Below are 6,799 nucleotides of genomic sequence, written 5' to 3'. Positions count from 1 at the left end.
AAAATGGTTGCCTATTATCTTTCCCACAATATTTAATAATCTCAAAAAACGAGAACTATCCTTTAGTATTTTTAGCGTATTTTCCTCAAAGTGAAAAATCGGTATTGGCTGCACTTTGTCGTCCGTCCCGTTTTGTATTGCTGTCTGTCTGTCCGTGTGCACGATAACTTTGTGTAGAGACGTCCGAACGGGCCAAGGAGTTATAACCCAAAAACTGCCCAAACCTCCAAAAAGGGTTGCTTTTATAATTCTTGTTACAAAGAACATATATGAATGTCCGGTTTTCTGTGTTAGTAAATATTCCTTAAACCTCAGGTAACTATGCACTTATGCATATTAAACAAATTCCGCATGCGCAACCCATTTTTTTATCCGTTAAGATATTTCAATGAAATTTTGTACGTAGGCACCTCAAACAAAATTAAAACTGATGCCGATCAAAAAATTTGTTTTGCGCAATGCTAACTTTGATATGCATAGACTGCACAATGTTAAGTTTCTTATTTATACAGATATTCTTTTGAAATTTTAACCAGATTCGTCTAGTCTTGGTAAACATATCGCATATTATTAACCAGATTTAATCATATGTGCGCTTCACACACTGCGCATTGCTAAGTGCCCTAAAGTTACTCGCCGTAAGGCGAAAACCTTTTTCCATGTTTTATCTATTGCCTCGTTTTTTAGTATATAAATTGCCGTTGTTTGAAATATGTAAAAATAAATTGATACATCACGTAAGACCATTACTCATTAAATCAATTAACATAGAAGCAAGTTAAAAGTTTTGATAAATGTTAAAAATGTACCGATTCATCAAAAGTCATTATTTTATTTACTACACCCAATTCAATTTCTCCCTCCTCGACACAACATATTTGAGTCTCAGTGTAGAAAGTAGACAAAAACTCGACCAAATTTGCGTCTAAAATACACATAATCCCTTTTCGTCATAGTCAATTTGTTACCGAATGTGACAAGATAATGAATGGTCGGCCCTAAGAAGTGCATTCGCTTGACGATACACGCAAAGGAATTTCAGACCAAAATGTTTTTAGTTTCTCAATTTATTTAAAATAGCTTTTGTGTCAATTTTCCAATAGAACACTCTTGTACCCATTTAACGATTGGCTATCGATAGGACAGTAAATCTGTAGTATTCACGATAGGTAACTAACTCCCATTTACATGCAATAATGTCTTCTTCTCTCATACATCAAAAACTCGGCATGCATTTTAAACATGAATAAATTAATGAAAATAATAGAAACGCCTTTTGAATTCGTATTCGAAGCAAACGCACAGACAACCATAACACATAGTTCACTAATTCGAATAGAGAAAATTGGAAGTCATTCTATAGCTAATAAAACGGAAACATAGATACACTGTATACCTACCGGATGCGTTTCGTATAATTACGTTAAATTGTCGTACCCTTAAATTAAGTTTTAAAATAACGCCAAGCGTCACTATTGGTTCCGTTTTTTTCTAAAGGATTTCTTTTCGCTCATTAGATTACTTCACGACTCATTTACATTCCACAAGTACCCAATGTTTCCGGAATAGTACAAGCTATGAAAGATTGAATTCAATTTGTAAGATGAATGACACCTCTTATTTATGTCCATTGATAAAAAAAGTGTTCGGGGTTTTTTATGCATGTACGCATAGAGGTATGTAATGGAAAAAGGCACGTGATAGAAATCGTAAATGGAGATCATTTGGATGGATATATTTCTTGCAGACGTCTCAATCGCCCTTTGTGAGTACCCTCTTCCGACAATCCGTTCTTTGATAAGAGGACAGACAGAAGGGCTGTCATTGGTAGAAAACGGTTCCTTTTGTTAAGACCTTTAATTAGAACACAATGAGATAACATTAATTTTTAACCCCTCCCTGATCTCGAAAAAGAGTCACACGGGAAAGTTATAGTTTGTATAAACCAATTATTTCGAAGAGACCTTTCATTAGAATACCATGAAGGGACCCCCCCGCCCCCATTTTCTAAAATTTAACTTGGCACCACTAAAGGCATGCGTATGCAAAATCTGACACCTTCAAGGTATAGGTTACTTACTGCATAAAGTCCAGGACCATTTCCCTAAAAGTAGGTCGAAACGGCAGAAGTGGGTCCGGACGGACAGTACAGCATTCAAAATCCAATAAAAATGTATAAGGATTCTTTACATTTAATTAGAGTCGTGGGAATATGGACTCCTAAATTTAAATGTGGCGGTACACAGGATAGGATTTTGTTTCTTTTTTGAGCGACGACGCGTGTGTCCATTTATCAGGATATGTTACTAGTCAAAACTACCAGACGTGAGCAGCCAAAAACCCCCATAACGTTGAAGAAACCAGCTTGAATCCTTTGAAGATTGGTATTTGGGTTGGCATTCTAGGAAGCGTACGGTAGGTCCAATTTTTTTCAATGATACCGTTACTGAAATACTGGATACGTTACTGAATCTACTTCATGATGACGAACCTAGACAAGAGTATTTCCAGCAAGATGGTGGAGAAACCCACCAAAAGTCACTCTTCAGTACCTACAACCATGGCCTACCTACAACAATTTTTACGATGACCGGCCTCCCCGTTCGCCATAGAGATGGAAGAATGCATCTTAAATTTGTTTACTCCGAAGCTATTAAATAGATTAAATGTATATATCAATTTCATTTTTCAAGGACACATCGACGATTTTAGTGTGATATTTCCTTTCAAATGGGCAAACGCGCTTTAAACAATTGTGAGCCTGGCGTTACGCGTTTTATTATATGTTTACATATTCAGTCATTAAAGTACAATTATTATTAAAAAAAAAATAAAATAAACGCATAGAACATTTTTTTAAGCCCATCTATTCTGGTCGGGAAAACCTGCACCAGCACGCGCGAATTGTAAAGCCACGTTGGTTCTGTTTCTTCTTGTTATGCTATTACGATAATATGATTAAATGTATATATCTTATCGATAATGAGCCGCATTTTCGTTCCTCGCTGCATTTATGAGTACCTACCCATACCATTTATATACGTAAAGATTAAGATTACATTATGCGGTTTGATGGTCGTATCACTATCGACTATAATCGACGATATCTTTCAAAATAAACTAAGCCGAACGTGACCACAACGCCGACTGTTCGAAAATCCAGGCCCCTCATACTCTGTCCGAAACGTGTGCAAGGGACACTAAGCCGAACGTGACCACAACGCCGACTGTTCGAAAATCCAGGCCCCTCATACTCTGTCCAGTGTATGAGTTTGCATTTTAAAAAGTTTAAAAAACATTTCCTAAACCTACAAATAACCTAATATCCAAAGCTGCTTTGCTTCACACTCCGTCCAGTTTGATTAAGAATTTTCGTATGAGTCTGTAGTTCGAAAAAAGTTAAAAAAATATTCTGAACCTACAATAACCTAACGTCAAAAGCTACTTGGTGTTGCACACCGTCCAGCTTGATTAAGAAGTGTTGTATGAGTCGACGTTATGGTCACGTTCGGCGTAGTGTCCCTTGTTCACTTGTCGGCGATGTGGGCACGGTCGGCGAAGTGGGCATGGTCGGCGTTGTGTCCCTTGCACACTTGTCGACGATGTGGGCACGGTCGGCGTAGTGTCCGTCGGCGTAGTGTCCCTAGTCGGCGATATGGACCTTCAAAAAATCGTGTCGGCGTTGTGGGCATTCGGCGAAGTGTCCTAGACCCGGTTGCACATCGAAAACAAAACGGAATCATTTCAGTTAAGGATTAATAATATTAATAATACTGATATGTATTATCATTTGCATTTGGAACGGCATTTTTTTATTTTGATCGTACAGTTTCGAAAACATTCCTTTGACATTGAAGCTTAGACCAATTTAAAATCCAAATCGAATTTTTGCAGTTTTACAGTTACAGACTTACAATCTCGCAAACATAATTTTAGGGCATTAAATTTTGCATTGAATGAGACCAGACGCAAATTTTTTTGGACCACCCCTTTCCATACTAGTGCTCATCGACGCTGAACAAATTTTACATATCTATGAAAAACTACCTTTTGCCTCCGCGACTTCGTGCGCCCATAAACATTACCATCTGTCTTAATTCAGTTTTTCTTCGTTCCCGTGGGAATTTCGGGAAGTGCTTTCTGAGTACACATTAACACCTACAAAGAAACTCACGTTTTAAATGTAAAGTCTATCTTCCGCAGACTGTAAAACGTTAAATCCCGTTTTTCCCGTTCCCTTAGGAATTTCTTAGTGCTCGCCTACAATCCCCAAGGAACCTACATGCCAAATTTCAGCTTTCTACGCCCAGTAGTTTCGCTGTCTTATTAGTCCGTCACGGATACCGATACGGTGAACCACCATTAAATTTTAAAACATGTTCACTTTGTAGGACGAATGCAAGTGATGATTTTACGATGATTTTATTTCCAAACAACTAAAAGTAAATGTCCATCGGCGGATTGCTGTATCGTAACCACTAAAGAGTTTGGACTAAATGTTTTGGAAACTACAGCTGCCCGAGGAGACTAGTGTGCAGCAGAAAGCACATTCCCATTGGGAAGTGATTTGATTGCCGATGGGGAGAGGCATGGCCTAATAAGAGAGAGAGGTACCATCAGAACTGCACGAGAAAATTTTTCTTACCTGTGCATTCAATAAAAAAGAAAGATAGATCCCAGGATGAAGACATCAGACTTTGATAATTTTTTGTTCAATAATACATTTTTCTTTAATTTTATAAATTGCTATTGTTCAAAATATCTTTGAAATAAATTGAAATTCGAACTTGAACATATGAGCTTGTTTTGCTTCCTGGATATGTCTGTAAAATATTTCTCTTTCCTCATCGAATCACCATGTATAAAGGTAAAGGAAAGACCAGATTTCAATATAGGTTACTTTAATGATTGGTGGCAGATCTACAACATCTTTAACTGATGACATACTTTATTTTCCCAACAAAATCCTTCCAAATAAAGACTTTTAATTACCACTGAATACCGCATTGGTACAAGACGATACCTAAAGATTATGGAGGTAGGTATACATACGTTAAACTTCTACGAAACAATTATGTAGGTAGGTACTGAGGACAAACGATTTAATTAAACAGTGCATTAGACCAAGATAATTTGCACCGGAAGATGTGACCAGTAAATACATCACCGTGCCACAGGAAGTGCGCTCATTCTCCCTTGAACAAGTGGTTAAAGGGTGTATCTGATACGTCAACAAAAGTAGGGCTTCCAAGTATGTAATCAGTCCTTTCGATAAAAGTCGTTCCAGCGATATTAAATATAGCTAGTTCTCAACAGTTTGTAGTATTTAATCAAAGCGATCCATTAAAAGCATACACATTTGGACTAAACAAATACAAATCTCCACTCCACTATACAGACTGCATTATAAGAAAGTTTTTGTTCATTACAATTACTAGGCGTTTTGAACCGAAACCGAAAGAAAATGTGCAGCGAGCATTTCTTTACATTTAGTAAGTTTTTGAAACAGTTTGGAAAATACACAATACAGTAGGATATTCAAATTACATTATACTATATTATACAAACCTTTTTTGGTACCTAATCACTTATTTAAATACTTACATTACATACTTGTAGAATATACGGTCCAATGAAAATGCGCGATATTTGTTGCATTTTCTGTTTCAGTATATTATAGACAAGAAATTGACAATAATCTCACAATATATCCTTCTATATGGAATATACCTACTGTGATAATGTTGCCAAAAGCTGTCTCCAGATCATAGATCTGAAGCGAAATTGTACCAAAGTGCGATACGTTGTTGGTTGTTCTATTTTCCAAGATTTTTTATAGCAAAAGGGGGCACGTTTCACGTAGATTTGAAATTTAGGGCATTGCAGGAACTATTTCAACTTTTAAAATGAATGAATAATGCATATTTGACTTACCTTTGCAATAATCCGTTTACCGAAAGTAACCCTACGTTTGGGTTTAGTAGGCGGATTGGGATCGTAAAAATTCTCCTCCATTCCATAGTCGTGAAGATCAAAGCTATCCAACTCCTCCATCTGTAACAAAATCGTATCGTAAATGTTTATTAGATTCACCAAAAAATGCTGACACAAAATACGAAAATGCAATGCAAAAACCTATACACACATGGGAGGTATTTGATAATTGAACATAATATCAAATAGAAGATTCTTTTTTCATTTGCACGATGACTCATCCGAAAAACTAGGACGACAGCCCTCCGCCCACAATCTGACGGAATGGTGGAAAGAACGAATCACAGGTTGTCTCATTAGCGTGACTGGAATCAGTATTTGCATTTGATTTTAATGCCGAATAGATCTGCAGTACATCACGAGACAAAGTCCAGTCTCGGTACTCTTTGGTAGGGAAATCCGGCTGCTATACCTTGCGATTAGAAATTCGGCAGACCCGAGAAAACGGAAGTAGTCAATGACGAGTACGTGAAGAACTTCCGCCTCAGAATGGCAGCCATCCACGAAGAAGTTCGAGATGGAATTCAAGTGGCAAGCAGCAGAATGAAGGAACAATACGACATTACAGGACACAATCAGGAGGTGATCTCGGATTGTCCTCGAAACTACAGACCGATGGGGACGGCCCTTACAAATAAGAATCCATGGGTTGATTTACCGCATCCAAAAGACAGTGAGGGGAAGAATTATGGTAGTTACATAAAACGATTGGCGTCATATGCTGGCCAAAACAAAACAAAATTATCTCTGAAACTTTAGAAGGCCTTTACGAAATCGTTTTGCGATCCCCTTTTTGAATGTCAAA

The sequence above is a fragment of the Photinus pyralis genome, unplaced genomic scaffold (genome assembly GCF_008802855.1).
Source record: "Photinus pyralis isolate 1611_PpyrPB1 unplaced genomic scaffold, Ppyr1.3 Ppyr1.4_LG1, whole genome shotgun sequence".
Lineage (NCBI taxonomy): Eukaryota > Metazoa > Arthropoda > Insecta > Coleoptera > Lampyridae > Photinus > Photinus pyralis.
The sequence above is the reverse complement of the archived record's forward strand: the minus strand, read 5'-3'. Positions refer to the sequence as shown.